This window comes from Dendronephthya gigantea, unplaced genomic scaffold (assembly GCF_004324835.1).
Source record: "Dendronephthya gigantea isolate DGI-Jeju-01 unplaced genomic scaffold, DenGig_1.0 000237F, whole genome shotgun sequence".
Taxonomy (NCBI): domain Eukaryota; kingdom Metazoa; phylum Cnidaria; class Anthozoa; order Malacalcyonacea; family Nephtheidae; genus Dendronephthya; species Dendronephthya gigantea.
Genome location: NW_021163247.1, coordinates 166,677 through 184,874, shown reverse-complemented (window position 1 = coordinate 184,874; position 18,198 = coordinate 166,677). Strand labels below are relative to the sequence as shown.

General features: G+C 34.2%; 8 long non-coding RNA genes across 8 annotated transcripts; all 8 read right to left on the bottom strand.

The window, feature by feature from the left end:
- Positions 1-268: 268 nt before the first annotated feature.
- On the bottom strand, positions 269-623 carry LOC114540515. Its single transcript, XR_003689072.1, has 3 exons — positions 581-623; positions 374-493; positions 269-287 (listed from the first exon to the last, which is right to left on the bottom strand). It is a non-coding gene; the product is annotated as an uncharacterized LOC114540515 (long non-coding RNA).
- A 3,102-nt stretch (positions 624-3,725) lies between these two features.
- LOC114540506 lies at positions 3,726-4,084 on the bottom strand. Its single transcript, XR_003689065.1, has 3 exons — positions 4,042-4,084; positions 3,835-3,954; positions 3,726-3,748 (listed from the first exon to the last, which is right to left on the bottom strand). It is a non-coding gene; the product is annotated as an uncharacterized LOC114540506 (long non-coding RNA).
- A 2,897-nt stretch (positions 4,085-6,981) lies between these two features.
- Positions 6,982-7,747, bottom strand: LOC114540507. The gene is made up of 3 exons (XR_003689066.1): positions 7,705-7,747; positions 7,092-7,211; positions 6,982-7,004 (listed from the first exon to the last, which is right to left on the bottom strand). It is a non-coding gene; the product is annotated as an uncharacterized LOC114540507 (long non-coding RNA).
- Positions 7,748-8,000: 253 nt separating this feature from the next.
- On the bottom strand, positions 8,001-8,360 carry LOC114540511. The gene is made up of 3 exons (XR_003689068.1): positions 8,318-8,360; positions 8,112-8,231; positions 8,001-8,025 (listed from the first exon to the last, which is right to left on the bottom strand). It is a non-coding gene; the product is annotated as an uncharacterized LOC114540511 (long non-coding RNA).
- A 1,485-nt stretch (positions 8,361-9,845) lies between these two features.
- LOC114540513 lies at positions 9,846-10,180 on the bottom strand. The gene is made up of 3 exons (XR_003689070.1): positions 10,168-10,180; positions 9,958-10,077; positions 9,846-9,870 (listed from the first exon to the last, which is right to left on the bottom strand). It is a non-coding gene; the product is annotated as an uncharacterized LOC114540513 (long non-coding RNA).
- Positions 10,181-10,263: 83 nt separating this feature from the next.
- LOC114540514 lies at positions 10,264-10,624 on the bottom strand. The gene is made up of 3 exons (XR_003689071.1): positions 10,582-10,624; positions 10,375-10,494; positions 10,264-10,288 (listed from the first exon to the last, which is right to left on the bottom strand). It is a non-coding gene; the product is annotated as an uncharacterized LOC114540514 (long non-coding RNA).
- A 1,279-nt stretch (positions 10,625-11,903) lies between these two features.
- LOC114540508 lies at positions 11,904-12,264 on the bottom strand. The gene is made up of 3 exons (XR_003689067.1): positions 12,222-12,264; positions 12,015-12,134; positions 11,904-11,928 (listed from the first exon to the last, which is right to left on the bottom strand). It is a non-coding gene; the product is annotated as an uncharacterized LOC114540508 (long non-coding RNA).
- A 1,882-nt stretch (positions 12,265-14,146) lies between these two features.
- Positions 14,147-14,550, bottom strand: LOC114540512. Its single transcript, XR_003689069.1, has 3 exons — positions 14,508-14,550; positions 14,300-14,419; positions 14,147-14,213 (listed from the first exon to the last, which is right to left on the bottom strand). It is a non-coding gene; the product is annotated as an uncharacterized LOC114540512 (long non-coding RNA).
- Positions 14,551-18,198: the final 3,648 nt, after the last annotated feature.

The following is an 18,198-nucleotide window of genomic DNA, read 5'->3' as shown; positions in this document are numbered from 1 at the left end:
GGCATATGCAGATATAAGATCCATCTGTGTTATTGCACGTAGCATTGGAATGACATGGTGGAGATATTACACATTCGTCAACATCTGAAATGGCAGTTGTAGAATATTTTTCTTTTTGCTGCGTTCTACTTAAATATTTCGTAAAAAAACGTTTTTCGTTGTGTCACCTGTGCAATTAAATCCATCTCCTATAAATCCAGTATCACATGTGCAAATATAAGATCCATCTGTGTTATTGCACGTAGCATTGGAATGACATGGGGAAGATGTTAGGCATTCGTCAACATCTAAAATGGCAGATGTAGCATTTTTTTCCATTTACTGCGTTCTACTTAAATATTTCGTAAAAAAAAATTTTTTTAAGTTGTGTTACCTGTGCAATTAAATCCATCTCGTATATATCCAGAATTACATATGCAGATATAAGATCCACGTGTGTTATTGCACATAGCATTGGAATTACATGGTGAAGAAAACACACATTCGTCAACATCTGAAATGGCAGTTGTAGCATTTTATTTTTTACGTTTATTTTGCCCTTTTGAAAATATCTCGTAAAAAACATTTTACGTTGAATCACCTGGGCAATTAAATCCATCTCCAGTATATCCAGACTGGCATATGCAGATATAAGATCCATCTGTGTTATTGCACGTAGCATTGGAATGACATGGTGGAGATATTACACATTCGTCAACATCTGAAATGGCAGTTGTAGAATATTTTTCTTTTTGCTGCGTTCTACTTAAATATTTCGTAAAAAAACTTTTTTCGTTGTGTCACCTGTGCAATGAAATCCATCTCCTATATATCCAGTATCACATGTGCAAATATAAGATCCATCTGTGTTATTGCACGTAGCATTGGAATGACATGGGGAAGATGTTACGCATTCGTCAACATCTAAAATGGCGGATGTAGCATTTTTTTCTATTTACTGCGTTCTACTTAAATATTTCGTAAAAAAAAGTTTTTTTAAGTTGTGTTACCTGTGCAATTAAATCCATCTCCTATATATCCAGAATTACATATGCAGATATAAGATCCATGTGTGTTATTGCACATAGCATTGGAATTACATGGTGAAGATAACACACATTCGTCAACATCTGAAATGGCAGTTGTAGCATTTTATTTTTTTAGTTTATTTTTGCCTTTGAAAAATGTCTCGTAGAAAAACATTTACGTTGAATCACCTGGGCAATTAAATCCATCTCCAGTATATCCAGACTGGCATATGCAGATATAAGATCCATCTGTGTTATTGCACGTAGCATTGGAATGACATGGTGGAGATATTACACATTCGTCAACATCTGAAATGGCAGTTGTAGAATATTTTTTTTTTGCTGCGTTCTACTTAAATATTTCGTAAAAAAACTTTTTTCGTTGTGTCACCTGTGCAATTAAATCCATCTCCTATATATCCAGTATCACATGTGCAAATATAAGATCCATCTGTGTTATTGCACGTAGCATTGGAATGACATGGGGAAGATGTTAGGCATTCGTCAACATCTAAAATGGCAGATGTAGCATTTTTTCCATTTACTGCGTTCTACTTAAATATTTCGTAAAAAAAATTTTTTAAGTTGTGTTACCTGTGCAATTAAATCCATCTCCTATATATCCAGAATTACATATGCAGATATAAGATCCAGTGTGTTATTGCACATAGCATTGGAATTACATGGTGAAAACACACATTCGTCAACATCTGAAATGGCAGTTGTAGCATTTTATTTTTTACGTTTTTTTGCCCTTTTGAAAATATCTCGTAAAAAACATTTTACGTTGAATCACCTGGCAATTAAATCCATCTCCAGTATATCCAGACTGGCATATGCAGATATAAGATCCATCTGTGTTATTGCACGTAGCATTGGAATGACATGGTGGAGATATTACACATTCGTCAACATCTGAAATGGCAGTTGTAGAATTTTTTTTTTTGCTGCGTTCTACTTAAATATTTCGTAAAAAAACTTTTTCGTTGTGTCACCTGTGCAATTAAATCCATCTCCTATATATCCAGTATCACATGTGCAAATATAAGATCCATCTGTGTTATTGCACGTAGCATTGGAATGACATGGGAAGATGTTACGCATTCGTCAACATCTAAAATGGCGGATGTAGCATTTTTTTTTATTTACTGCGTTCTACTTAAATATTTCGTAAAAAAACTTTTTAGTTGTGTTACCTGTGCAATTAAATCCATCTCCTATATATCCAGAATTACATATGCAGATATAAGATCCACTGTGTTATTGCACTAGCATTGGAATTACATGGTGAAGATAACACACATTCGTCAACATCTGAAATGGCAGTTGTAGCATTTATTTTTACGTTATTTTGCCCTTTTGAAAATATCTCGTAAAAAACATTTTACGTTGAATCACCTGGCAATTAAATCCATCTCCAGTATATCCAGACTGGCATATGCAGATATAAGATCCATCTGTGTTATTGCACGTAGCATTGGAATGACATGGGGAAGATGTTAGGCATTCGTCAACATCTAAAATGGCAGATGTAGCATTTTTTTCCATTTACTGCGTTCTACTTATATATTTTGTAAAAAAAACTTTTTTAAGTTGTGTTACCTGTGCAATTAAATCCATCTCCTATATATCCAGAATTACATATGCAGATATAAGATCCGTGTGTTATTGCACATAGCATTGGAATTACATGGTGAAGATAACACACATTCGTCAACATCTGAAATGGCAGTTGTAGCATTTTATTTTTACGTTTATTTTGCCCTTTTGAAAATATCTCGTAAAAAAACATTTTACGTTGAATCACCTGGCAATTAAATCCATCTCCAGTATATCCAGACTGGCATATGCAGATATAAGATCCATCTGTGTTATTGCACGTAGCATTGGAATGACATGGTGGAGATATTACACATTCGTCAACATCTGAAATGGCAGTTGTAGAATATTTTTTTTTTGCTGCGTTCTACTTAAATATTTCGTAAAAAACTTTTTTCGTTGTGTCACCTGTGCAATTAAATCCATCTCCTATATATCCAGTATCACATGTGCAAATATAAGATCCATCTGTGTTATTGCACGTAGCATTGGAATGACATGGGGAAGATGTTAGGCATTCGTCAACATCTAAAATGGCGGATGTAGCATTTTTTTCATTTACTGCGTTCTACTTAAATATTTCGTAAAAAAAACTTTTTTTAAGTTGTGTTACCTGTGCAATTAAATCCATCTCCTATATATCCAGAATTACATATGCAGATATAAGATCCACGTGTGTTATTGCACATAGCATTGGAATTACATGGTGAAGAAACACACATTCGTCAACATCTGAAATGGCAGTTGTAGCATTTTATTTTTTACGTTTATTTTGCCCTTTTGAAAATATCTCGTAAAAAACATTTTACGTTGAATCACCTGGGCAATTAAATCCATCTCCAGTATATCCAGACTGGCATATGCAGATATAAGATCCATCTGTGTTATTGCACGTAGCATTGGAATGACATGGTGGAGATATTACACATTCGTCAACATCTGAAATGGCAGTTGTAGAATATTTTTCTTTTTGCTGCGTTCTACTTAAATATTTCGTAAAAAAACTTTTTTCGTTGTGTCACCTGTGCAATTAAATCCATCTCCTATATATCCAGTATCACATGTGCAAATATAAGATCCATCTGTGTTATTGCACGTAGCATTGGAATGACATGGGGAAGATGTTAGGCATTCGTCAACATCTAAAATGGCGGATGTAGCATTTTTTTCCATTTACTGCGTTCTACTTAAATATTTCGTAAAAAAAACTTTTTTTAAGTTGTGTTACCTGTGCAATTAAATCCATCTCCTATATATCCAGAATTACATATGCAGATATAAGATCCATGTGTGTTATTGCACATAGCATTGGAATTACATGGTGAAGATAACACACATTCGTCAACATCTGAAATGGCAGTTGTAGCATTTTATTTTTTACGTTTATTTTGCCCTTTTGAAAATATCTCGTAAAAAACATTTTACGTTGAATCACCTGGGCAATTAAATCCATCTCCAGTATATCCAGACTGGCATATGCAGATATAAGATCCATCTGTGTTATTGCACGTAGCATTGGAATGACATGGTGGAGATATTACACATTCGTCAACATCTGAAATGGCAGTTGTAGAATATTTTTCTTTTTGCTGCGTTCTACTTAAATATTTCGTAAAAAAACTTTTTTCGTTGTGTCACCTGTGCAATTAAATCCATCTCCTATATATCCAGTATCACATGTGCAAATATAAGATCCATCTGTGTTATTGCACGTAGCATTGGAATGACATGGGGAAGATGTTACGCATTCGTCAACATCTAAAATGGCGGATGTAGCATTTTTTTCTATTTACTGCGTTCTACTTAAATATTTCGTAAAAAAAACTTTTTTTAAGTTGTGTTACCTGTGCAATTAATCCATCTCCTATATATCCAGAATTACATATGCAGATATAAGATCCACGTGTGTTATTGCACATAGCATTGGAATTACATGGTGAAGATAACACACATTCGTCAACATCTGAAATGGCAGTTGTAGCATTTTATTTTTTACGTTTATTTTGCCCTTTTGAAAATATCTCGTAAAAAACATTTTACGTTGAATCACCTGGGCAATTAAATCCATCTCCAGTATATCCAGACTGGCATATGCAGATATAAGATCCATCTGTGTTATTGCACGTAGCATTGGAATGACATGGGGAAGATGTTAGGCATTCGTCAACATAAAATGGCAGATGTAGCATTTTTTTCCATTTACTGCGTTCTACTTAAATATTTCGTAAAAAAAACTTTTTTAAGTTGTGTTACCTGTGCAATTAAATCCATCTCCTATATATCCAGAATTACATATGCAGATATAAGATCCACTGTGTTATTGCACATAGCATTGGAATTACATGGTGAAGATACACATTCGTCAACATCTGAAATGGCAGTTGTAGCATTTTTTTTTTACGTTTATTTTGCCCTTTTGAAAATATCTCGTAAAAAACATTTTACGTTGAATCACCTGGGCAATTAAATCCATCTCCAGTATATCCAGACTGGCATATGCAGATATAAGATCCATCTGTGTTATTGCACGTAGCATTGGAATGACATGGTGGAGATATTACACATTCGTCAACATCTGAAATGGCAGTTGTAGAATATTTTTCTTTTTGCTGCGTTCTACTTAAATATTTCGTAAAAAAACGTTTTTCGTTGTGTCACCTGTGCAATTAAATCCATCTCCTATAATCCAGTATCACATGTGCAATATAAGATCCATCTGTGTTATTGCACGTAGCATTGGAATGACAGGGGAAGATGTTAGGCATTCGTCAAACATCTAAAATGGCGGATGTAGCATTTTTTCCATTTACTGCGTTCTACTTAAATATTTCGTAAAAACCCTTTTTTTAAGTTGTGTTACCTGTGCAATTAAATCCATCTCCTATATATCCAGAATTACATATGCAGATATAAGATCCATGTGTTATTGCACATAGCATTGCAATTACATGGTGAAGATAACACACATTCGTCAACATCTGAAATGGCAGTTGTAGCATTTTATTTTTTACGTTTATTTTGCCCTTTTGAAAATATTCGTAAAAAAACATTTTACGTTGAATCACCTGTGCAATTAAATCCATCTCCAGTATATCCAGACTGGCATATGCAGATATAAGATCCATCTGTGTTATTGCACGTAGCATTGGAATGACATGGTGGAAGATTTACACATTCGTCAACATCTGAAATGGCAGTTGTAGATATTTTTCTTTTTGCTGCGTTCTACTTAAATATTTCGTAAAAAAAACTTTTTTCGTTGTGTCACCTGTGCAATTAAATCCATCTCCTATATATCCAGTATCACATGCAAATATAAGATCCATCTGTGTTATTGCACGTAGCATTGGAATGACATGGGGAAGATGTTACGCATTCGTCAACATCTAAATGGCGGATCTAGCATTTTTTCTATTTACTGCGTTCTACTTAAATATTTCGTAAAAAACTTTTTTAAGTTGTGTTACCTGTGCAATTAAATCCATCTCCTATATATCCAGATTACATATGCAGATATAAGATCCACGTGTGTTATTGCACATAGCATTGGAATTACATGGTGAAGATAACACATTCGTCAACATCTGAAATGGCAGTTGTAGCATTTTATTTTTACGTTTATTTTGCCCTTTTGAAAATATTCGTAAAAAAACATTTTACGTTGAATCACCTGTGGCAATTAAATCCATCTCCATATATCCAGACTGATATGCAGATATAAGATCCATCTGTGTTATTGCACGTAGCATTGGAATGACATGGGGAAGATGTTAGGCATTCGTCAACATCTAAAATGGCAGATGTAGCATTTTTTTCCATTTACTGCGTTCTACTTAAATATTTTGTAAAAAAAACTTTTTTAAGTTGTGTTACCTGTGCAATTAAATCCATCTCCTATATATCCAGAATTACATATGCAGATATAAGATCCACGTGTGTTATTGCACATAGCATTGGAATTACATGGTGAAGATACACACATTCGTCAACATCTGAAATGGCAGTTGTAGCATTTTATTTTTTACGTTTATTTGCCCTTTTGAAATATCTCGTAAAAAACATTTTTACGTTGAATCACCTGGGCAATTAAATCCATCTCCAGTATATCCAGACTGGCATATGCAGATATAAGATCCATCTGTGTTATTGCACGTAGCATTGGAATGACATGGTGGAGTATTACACATTCGTCAACATCTGAAATGGCAGTTGTAGAATATTTTTCTTTTTGCTGCGTTCTACTTAAATATTCGTAAAAAAACTTTTTTCGTTGTGTCACCTGTGCAATTAAATCCATCTCCTATATATCCAGTATCACATGTGCAAATATAAGATCCATCTGTGTTATTGCACGTAGCATTGGAATGACATGGGAAGATGTTAGGCATTCGTCAACATCTAAAATGGCGGATGTAGCATTTTTTTCCATTTACTGCGTTCTACTTAAATATTTCGTAAAAAAAACCTTTTTTTAAGTTGTGTTACCTGTGCAATTAAATCCATCTCCTATATATCCAGAATTACATATGCAGATATAAGATCCATGTGTGTTATTGCACATAGCATTGGAATTACATGGTGAAGATAACACACATTCGTCAACATCTGAAATGGCAGTTGTAGCATTTATTTTTACGTTTATTGCCCTTTTGAAAATATCTCGTAAAAAACATTTACGTTGAATCACCTGGGCAATTAAATCCATCTCCAGTATATCCAGACTGGCATATGCAGATATAAGATCCATCTGTGTTATTGCACGTAGCATTGGAATGACATGGGGAAGATGTTAGGATTCGTCAACATCTAAAATGGCAGATGTAGCATTTTTTTTTCCATTTACTGCGTTCTACTTAAATATTTCGTAAAAAAAACTTTTTTTAAGTTGTGTTACCTGTGCAATTAAATCCATCTCCTATATATCCAGAATTACATATGCAGATATAAGATCCATGTGTGTTATTGCACATAGCATTGGAATTACATGGGGAAGATACACATTCGTCAACATCTGAAATGGCAGTTGTAGCATTTTATTTTTTACGTTTATTTTGCCCTTTTGAAAATATCTCGTAAAAAACATTTTACGTTGAATCACCTGGGCAATTAAATCCATCTCCAGTATATCCAGACTGGCATATGCAGATATAAGATCCATCTGTGTTATTGCACGTAGCATTGGAATGACATGGTGGAGATATTACACATTCGTCAACATCTGAAATGGCAGTTGTAGAATATTTTTCTTTTGCTGCGTTCTACTTAAATATTTCGTAAAAAAACTTTTTTCGTTGTGTCACCTGTGCAATTAAATCCATCTCCTAATATCCAGTATCACATGTGCAAATATAAGATCCATCTGTGTTATTGCACGTAGCATTGGAATGACATGGGGAAGATGTTAGGCATTCGTCAACATCTAAAATGGCGGATGTAGCATTTTTTTCCATTTACTGCGTTCTACTTAAATATTTCGTAAAAAAAACTTTTTTTAAGTTGTGTTACCTGTGCAATTAAATCCATCTCCTATATATCCAGAATTACATATGCAGATATAAGATCCACGTGTGTTATTGCACATAGCATTGGAATTACATGGTGAAGATAACACACATTCGTCAACATCTGAAATGGCAGTTGTAGCATTTTATTTTTACGTTTATTTTGCCCTTTTGAAAATATCTCGTAAAAAACATTTTACGTTGAATCACCTGGGCAATTAAATCCATCTCCAGTATATCCAGACTGGCATATGCAGATATAAGATCCATCTGTGTTATTGCACGTAGCATTGGAATGACATGGTGGAGATATTACACATTCGTCAACATCTGAAATGGCAGTTGTAGAATATTTTTCTTTTTGCTGCGTTCTACTTAAATATTTCGTAAAAAAACTTTTTTCGTTGTGTCACCTGTGCAATTAAATCCATCTCCTATATATCCAGTATCACATGTGCAAATATAAGATCCATCTGTGTTATTGCACGTAGCATTGGAATGACATGGGGAAGATGTTAGGCATTCGTCAACATCTAAAATGGCATGTAGCATTTTTTTCCATTTACTGCGTTCTACTTAAATATTTCGTAAAAAAAACTTTTTTTAAGTTGTGTTACCTGTGCAATTAAATCCATCTCCTATATATCCAGAATTACATATGCAGATATAAGATCCAGTGTGTTATTGCACATAGCATTGGAATTACATGGTGAAGATAACACACATTCGTCAACATCTGAAATGGCAGTTGTAGCATTTTATTTTTTACGTTTATTTTGCCCTTTTGAAAATATCTCGTAAAAAAACATTTTACGTTGAATCACCTGGGCAATTAAATCCATCTCCAGTATATCCAGACTGGCATATGCAGATATAAGATCCATCTGTGTTATTGCACGTAGCATTGGAATGACATGGTGGAGATATTACACATTCGTCAACATCTGAAATGGCAGTTGTAGAATATTTTTCTTTTTGCTGCGTTCTACTTAAATATTTCGTAAAAAAACTTTTTCGTTGTGTCACCTGTGCAATTAAATCCATCTCCTATATATCCAGTATCACATGTGCAAATATAAGATCCATCTGTGTTATTGCACGTAGCATTGGAATGACATGGGGAAGATGTTAGGCATTCGTCAACATCTAAAATGGCGGATGTAGCATTTTTTTCCATTTACTGCGTTCTACTTAAATATTTCGTAAAAAAAACTTTTTTTAAGTTGTGTTACCTGTGCAATTAAATCCATCTCCTATATATCCAGAATTACATATGCAGATATAAGATCCATGTGTGTTATTGCACATAGCATTGCAATTACATGGTGAAGATAACACACATTCGTCAACATCTGAAATGGCAGTTGTAGCATTTTATTTTTTACGTTTATTTTGCCCTTTTGAAAATATCTCGTAAAAAAACATTTTACGTTGAATCACCTGGGCAATTAAATCCATCTCCAGTATATCCAGACTGGCATATGCAGATATAAGATCCATCTGTGTTATTGCACGTAGCATTGGAATGACATGGTGGAGATATTACACATTCGTCAACATCTGAAATGGCAGTTGTAGAATATTTTTCTTTTTGCTGCGTTCTACTTAAATATTTCGTAAAAAAACTTTTTTCGTTGTGTCACCTGTGCAATTAAATCCATCTCCTATATATCCAGTATCACATGTGCAAATATAAGATCCATCTGTGTTATTGCACGTAGCATTGGAATGACATGGGGAAGATGTTACGCATTCGTCAACATCTAAAATGGCGGATCTAGCATTTTTTTCTATTTACTGCGTTCTACTTAAATATTTCGTAAAAAAAAACTTTTTTTAAGTTGTGTTACCTGTGCAATTAAATCCATCTCCTATATATCCAGAATTACATATGCAGATATAAGATCCACGTGTGTTATTGCACATAGCATTGGAATTACATGGTGAAGATAACACACATTCGTCAACATCTGAAATGGCAGTTGTAGCATTTTATTTTTTACGTTTATTTTGCCCTTTTGAAAATATCTCGTAAAAAACATTTTACGTTGAATCATCACCTGGGCAATTAAAATCCATCTCCAGTATATCCAGACTGGCATATGCAGATATAAGATCCATCTGTGTTATTGCACGTAGCATTGGAATGACATGGGGAAGATGTTAGGCATTCGTCAACATCTAAAATGGCAGATGTAGCATTTTTTTCCATTTACTGCGTTCTACTTAAATATTTTGTAAAAAAAACTTTTTTTAAGTTGTGTTACCTGTGCAATTAAATCCATCTCCTATATATCCAGAATTACATATGCAGATATAAGATCCAGGTGTGTTATTGCACATAGCATTGGAATTACATGGTGAAGATAACACACATTCGTCAACATCTGAAATGGCAGTTGTAGCATTTTATTTTTTACGTTTATTTTGCCCTTTTGAAAATATCTCGTAAAAAACATTTTACGTTGAATCACCTGGGCAATTAAATCCATCTCCAGTATATCCAGACTGGCATATGCAGATATAAGATCCATCTGTGTTATTGCACGTAGCATTGGAATGACATGGTGGAGATATTACACATTCGTCAACATCTGAAATGGCAGTTGTAGAATATTTTTCTTTTTGCTGCGTTCTACTTAAATATTTCGTAAAAAAACGTTTTTCGTTGTGTCACCTGTGCAATTAAATCCATCTCCTATAAATCCAGTATCACATGTGCAAATATAAGATCCATCTGTGTTATTGCACGTAGCATTGGAATGACATGGGGAAGATGTTAGGCATTCGTCAACATCTAAAATGGCGGATGTAGCATTTTTTTCCATTTACTGCGTTCTACTTAAATATTTCGTAAAAAACCCTTTTTTTAAGTTGTGTTACCTGTGCAATTAAATCCATCTCCTATATATCCAGAATTACATATGCAGATATAAGATCCATGTGTGTTATTGCACATAGCATTGCAATTACATGGTGAAGATAACACACATTCGTCAACATCTGAAATGGCAGTTGTAGCATTTATTTTTTACGTTTATTTGCCCTTTTGAAAATATCTCGTAAAAAAACATTTTACGTTGAATCACCTGGGCAATTAAATCCATCTCCAGTATATCCAGACTGGCATATGCAGATATAAGATCCATCTGTGTTATTGCACGTAGCATTGGAATGACATGGTGGAGATATTACACATTCGTCAACATCTGAAATGGCAGTTGTAGAATATTTTTTCTTTTTGCTGCGTTCTACTTAAATATTTCGTAAAAAAACTTTTTTGTGGTCACCTGTGCAATTAAATCCATCTCCTATATATCCAGTATCACATGTGCAAATATAAGATCCATCTGTGTTATTGCACGTAGCATTGGAATGACATGGGGAAGATGTTACGCATTCGTCAACATCTAAAATGGCGGATCTAGCATTTTTTTCTATTTACTGCGTTCTACTTAAATATTTCGTAAAAAAAACTTTTTTAAGTTGTGTTACCTGTGCAATTAAGTCCATCTCCTATATATCCAGAATTACATATGCAGATATAAGATCCACGTGTGTTATTGCACATAGCATTGGAATTACATGGTGAAGATAACACACATTCGTCAACATCTGAAATGGCAGTTGTAGCATTTTATTTTTACGTTTATTTTGCCCTTTTGAAAATATCTCGTAAAAAACATTTTACGTTGAATCACCTGGGCAATTAAATCCATCTCCAGTATATCCAGACTGGCATATGCAGATATAAGATCCATCTGTGTTATTGCACGTAGCATTGGAATGACATGGGGAAGATGTTAGGCATTCGTCAACATCTAAAATGGCAGATGTAGCATTTTTTTCCATTTACTGCGTTCTACTTAAATATTTTGTAAAAAAAACTTTTTTTAAGTTGTGTTACCTGTGCAATTAAATCCATCTCCTATATATCCAGAATTACATATGCAGATATAAGATCCACGTGTGTTATTGCACATAGCATTGGAATTACATGGTGAAGATAACACACATTCGTCAACATCTGAAATGGCAGTTGTAGCATTTTATTTTTTACGTTTATTTTGCCCTTTTGAAAATATCTCGTAAAAAACATTTTACGTTGAATCACCTGGGCAATTAAATCCATCTCCAGTATATCCAGACTGGCATATGCAGATATAAGATCCATCTGTGTTATTGCACGTAGCATTGGAATGACATGGTGGAGATATTACACATTCGTCAACATCTGAAATGGCAGTTGTAGAATATTTTTCTTTTTGCTGCGTTCTACTTAAATAATTCGTAAAAAAACTTTTTTCGTTGTGTCACCTGTGCAATTAATTCCATCTCCTATATATCCAGTATCACATGTGCAAATATAAGATCCATCTTTGTTATTGCACGTAGCATTGGAATGACATGGGGAAGATGTTAGGCATTCGTCAACATCTAAAATGGCGGATGTAGCATTTTTTTCCATTTACTGCGTTCTACTTAAATATTTCGTAAAAAACCCTTTTTTTAAGTTGTGTTACCTGTGCAATTAAATCCATCTCCTATATATCCAGAATTACATATGCAGATATAAGATCCATGTGTGTTATTGCACATAGCATTGCAATTACATGGTGAAGATAACACATTCGTACATCTGAAATGCACATATTCGTCAACATCTGAAATGGCAGTTGTAGCATTTTATTTTTTACGTTTATTTTGCCCTTTTGAAAATATCTCGTAAAAAAACATTTTACGTTGAATCACCTGTGCAATTAAATCCATCTCCAGTATATCCAGACTGGCATATGCAGATATAAGATCCATCTGTGTTATTGCACGTAGCATTGGAATGACATGGGGAAGATGTTAGGCATTCGTCAACATCTAAAATGGCAGATGTAGCATTTTTTTCCATTTACTGCGTTCTACTTAAATATTTCGTAAAAAAAACTTTTTTTAAGTTGTGTTACCTGTGCAATTAAATCCATCTCCTATATATCCAGAATTACATATGCAGATATAAGATCCATGTGTGTTATTGCACATAGCATTGGAATTACATGGTGAAGATAACACACATTCGTCAACATCTGAAATGGCAGTTGTAGCATTTTATTTTTTACGTTTATTTTGCCCTTTTGAAAATATCTCGTAGAAAAAACATTTTACGTTGAATCACCTGGGCAATTAAATCCATCTCCAGTATATCCAGACTGGCATATGCAGATATAAGATCCATCTGTGTTATTGCACGTAGCATTGGAATGACATGGTGGAGATATTACACATTCGTCAACATCTGAAATGGCAGTTGTAGAATATTTTTCTTTTGGCTGCGTTCTACTTAAATATTTCGTAAAAAAACTTTTTTCGTTGTGTCACCTGTGCAATGAAATCCATCTCCTATATATCCAGTATCACATGTGCAAATATAAGATCCATCTGTGTTATTGCACGTAGCATTGGAATGACATGGGGAAGATGTTACGCATTCGTCAACATCTAAAATGGCGGATTGTAGCATTTTTTCTATTTACTGCGTTCTACTTAAATATTTCGTAAAAAAAACTTTTTTTAAGTTGTGTTACCTGTGCAATTAAATCCATCTCCTATATATCCAGAATTACATATGCAGATATAAGATCCACGTGTGTTATTGCACATAGCATTGGAATTACATGGTGAAGATAACACACATTCGTCAACATCTGAAATGGCAGTTGTAGCATTTTATTTTTTACGTTTATTTTGCCCTTTTGAAAATATCTCGTAAAAAACATTTTACGTTGAATCACCTGGGCAATTAAATCCATCTCCACTATATCCAGACTGGCATATGCAGATATAAGATCCATCTGTGTTTTTGCACGTAGCATTGGAATGACATGGTGGAGATATTACACATTCGTCAACATCTGAAATGGCAGTTGTAGAATATTTTTCTTTTTGCTGCGTTCTACTTAAATATTTCGTAAAAAAACTTTTTTCGTTGTGTCACCTGTGCAATTAAATCCATCTCCTATATATCCAGTATCACATGTGCAAATATAAGATCCATCTGTGTTATTGCACGTAGCATTGGAATGACATGGGGAAGATGTTAGGCATTCGTCAACATCTAAAATGGCAAATGTAGCATTTTTTTCCATTTACTGCGTTCTACTTAAATATTTCGTAAAAAAAACTTTTTTTAAGTTGTGTTACCTGTGCAATTAAATCCATCTCCTATATATCCAGAATTACATATGCAGATATGAGATCCAGGTGTGTTATTGCACATAGCATTGGAATTACATGGTGAAGATAACACACATTCGTCAACATCTGAAATGGCAGTTGTAGCATTTTATTTTTTACGTTTATTTTGCCCTTTTGAAAATATCTCGTAAAAAAACATTTTACGTTGAATCACCTGGGCAATTAAATCCATCTCCAGTATATCCAGACTGGCATATGCAGATATAAGATCCATCTGTGTTATTGCACGTAGCATTGGAATGACATGGTGGAGATATTACACATTCGTCAACATCTGAAATGGCAGTTGTAGAATATTTTTCTTTTTGCTGCGTTCTACTTAAATATTTCGTAAAAAAACTTTTTTCGTTGTGTCACCTGTGCAATTAAATCCATCTCCTATATATCCAGTATCACATGTGCAAATATAAGATCCATCTGTGTTATTGCATGTACCATTGGAATGACATGGGAGAGGTATTACGCATTCGTCAACATCTAAAATGGCATTTGTAGCATACTTGATTTATTTTTCCATTCCCTCTTTTTTACTCAACACTTGGTAAAATTATAATTTGCATTGTCTTACCTGTGCAGTTAAATCCATGCCCAGTATATCCAGAATCACATGTGCAAATATATGATCCGTCTGTGTTATTGCACGTAGCATTGGAATGACATGGGGAAGATGTTAAGCATTCGTCGACATCTGAAATGGAAATTGTAGAAACTTTTTTTAATTTTCTGTTTTTAAGATTTTGTAAAAACATTATTTATTCCCGTTGTGTAACCTGTGCAATTAAATCCATCTCCAGTGTATCCAGAATTACATGTGCAAATATAAGATCCATCTGTGTTATTGCACGTAGCATTTGAATGACATGGGGGAGATGTTAGGCATTCGTCAACATCTGAAATGGCAGATGCAGCAATTCAATTTAACTATTTACTGTGTAAGATCTTTTCAAGGATATGGTGAAGTAAATTGTTGACGTTACTGACCAGTGCAGTTAATGTTCAAGATAAATCCTGGGTGACATGTGCAGATATTCGGTAGGTAAATGAAATTATTTACGTTTTCTTACCTGTGCAGTTAAATCCATTAAATCCAAAATCACACGTACAGATATAAGATCCATCTGTGTTATTGCATGTAGCATTGTAATGACATGGGGAGGTTGTTTTGCATTCATCAACGTCTGAAATGCATTCGCAAATTAATCTCTAATCTAGTAATTTTTTTGATTGAACTCTGTTTTCGCCACTGTAAACATGCAAGGTTCGTATATGTTCTGTTTATTTTTACTAAATAATTTCATATCATTTTAGTGTAATGTTCTGTTCACGCAATCCAATTTTGTTGGATTCAATTCACTTCTGAAGGTTGTTTTATAGTCTGTTGTCTTGTAATGTATATAAGAAGTCAATCCACTGAAGCCAATGCTGTACTGCTTTATCAATTACCGACTATATTTCATACGTCGGAAGTGAATTGGATTAACAGAACTTAACAATTCTTCTGTGGCATACATTTTCGGGAATCTTATTTTGAAAAATAATTAAAAAAACCCTCATAATTTGAAGGGGCTAGTTGGACTGCCTTCCTTAAGGCGGATTTCCACTTACAGCGAAGTCGTTCGCCAGCGAAGTATTTGCATATTTTCTTTTGAATTTTAACAGCATAAATAAATTAGTTCGACTAGACTGTTCTCAATTCAAAAGAAAATATGCAAATATTTCGCTAGCGAACGATTTCGCTGTAAGTGGAAATCCGCCTTTAGTTAAATAGCCATGAAATCTCTTATGGGTCCGTTTTCATTTCACATTAAGAAATAGAAGAAATATTTTCCGTGTTTCTATACAGTTATAGAAACACGCGTGGGAGTTCGGCAGAACGAGAAATATTCAGTGGAAAAACGAGCCCGTATGGCGAGTTTTTCTACGTTATTTCGAGTTCTCCGAAACTCAATCAGTAGCGTAGCCAGACTGACGATTTGTCCCGCTATGCTAATATTTGGTGTTCATAGACTGTGCAAACAATCAATTTCTAAAGAAATGAATATTTATGATAACACGACATTTATATAGCGGGACAAAATCGTCAGGCTGGCTACGCCACTGAACTCAATTACAAATTCTCATTAGATTACTTCGCTTGCGAAGTTCGGCTGGAAAATCCCGTGTTTCTATACAGTTATAGAAACACGCTTCTCGAACAATAAGCACGCGTGTACTATAAATGTGATGTTATAAATCTTTCTAATGTGTTAATGTTTCGTTTGATATCTCCAATGTGTTGTGGTTCGTCGAATCGACAATACGCCCTTATTACTACGCAGCACGACTGTCTATTGGTATATCGTATTTATTGTCACAAATAATATTGTGCACAAAACAGAATTCGATCTAAATATTAATATATGAATAATGAATAAGATATTATGGTTTGATTAACTGAATTTATATACTATGATTAACTTTATATTTAACTTACTTCTGTGCCAATATCCTTGTGTTGATTCACACAAACAAATACAGTTACAGGTTAGCATTAACGTCTACCTTTTCCACAGTTCGGTTAAGATTCTCAGATCAGCAGTTTAACTCGTATCAATTGCCTTATAATCATGTCCGTGCAGATAATTATATGATACCTCAATTTTAAGCCCACGTAATTAAATGTCAATCAAATGTAAATAACTAGTAATACAATGTATAATATAGTAATAGATCTAAAGTAAGTGTTCATCACAGCATGTTCTATAAAAATTTCATGAGTGCCTTCCAAGTGATCTCGCGCCAACCTCGCAAAGCATTATTTTGCCAGCAAATAGAAATCCATAGAAGAGATGAGTGAGCGCGTTTTGGCACCAAGGCTATTTTCAAAACTCTTCGCATGCAGTAATAAGGTGTTAAATTATTGGTTAAACGTGATTGCCTACTCTTTCAACTCAAGATCAAATATTTTCCGTATGTGTGAATGAAATTATAGATTTTTGATTTTTGACAATGCGATTGCATTAATCAAAATTTGACAAACACCAAAAAGTTGAATACGAAATTAAGACCCAATAAAAATAGTGATTATCTAATATTCCTGATCGAGTCCTTATGGTCGAACATAAAATATTCCGGTATATTCGACCATGGTCGAGTATATACCATATTCCGGTATTCCGGTATATTCGAGTCGAGTATATCGTATTTCGGTATATTCGACCATGGTCGAGTGTACCATATTCCAGTGTATTCGACCATGGTCAGTTAATATCGATTATAACCGCCCCGGTGCCAAAGAACAAGGTGACCTTGAGGAATATCTGATGAATCCAGAAGACAGGGACTGGAAACGCTAACTAAAACACTTATAATGCTGACGCGCCATCCGTGATATGGCTTTATCACGTCAATTTTTACGTTGCCAAGCAACCATGCTCTTTATTCAGAAAAAATAATACAAAGTAAATCCAGCATAAGTTTGCATATCTTTTTAATATGAATATAATATTTCTACCTGACCTTTAAGTCAGATAATTTTTCAAGGTAGGCGCGTTTTGTAAACAGTCCTCATAATTCCAGGCTTGGAAATGTTTGCATCAAAAATATGCGCACGTAAAAATTAAGTAGTTTTTTGGGACCCTGTAACTTGAGATGAAAGCTATAAATTTTCTTTGACAACATACAAATAGCGTCTAATTTTACAAAAGAATACATTAGGACAGCGACTGCAACTTGTAACTACATGCAGACTAGTGTGTCTGGCCAACAGTAAGGACCTTTTTCAGTCCCAACCACAAAAGGATCACCATGTATGCACGAGACTAGTCCCTAGTCCTCCTTAGCCCGCCGTGACGTCACCGCTTTGA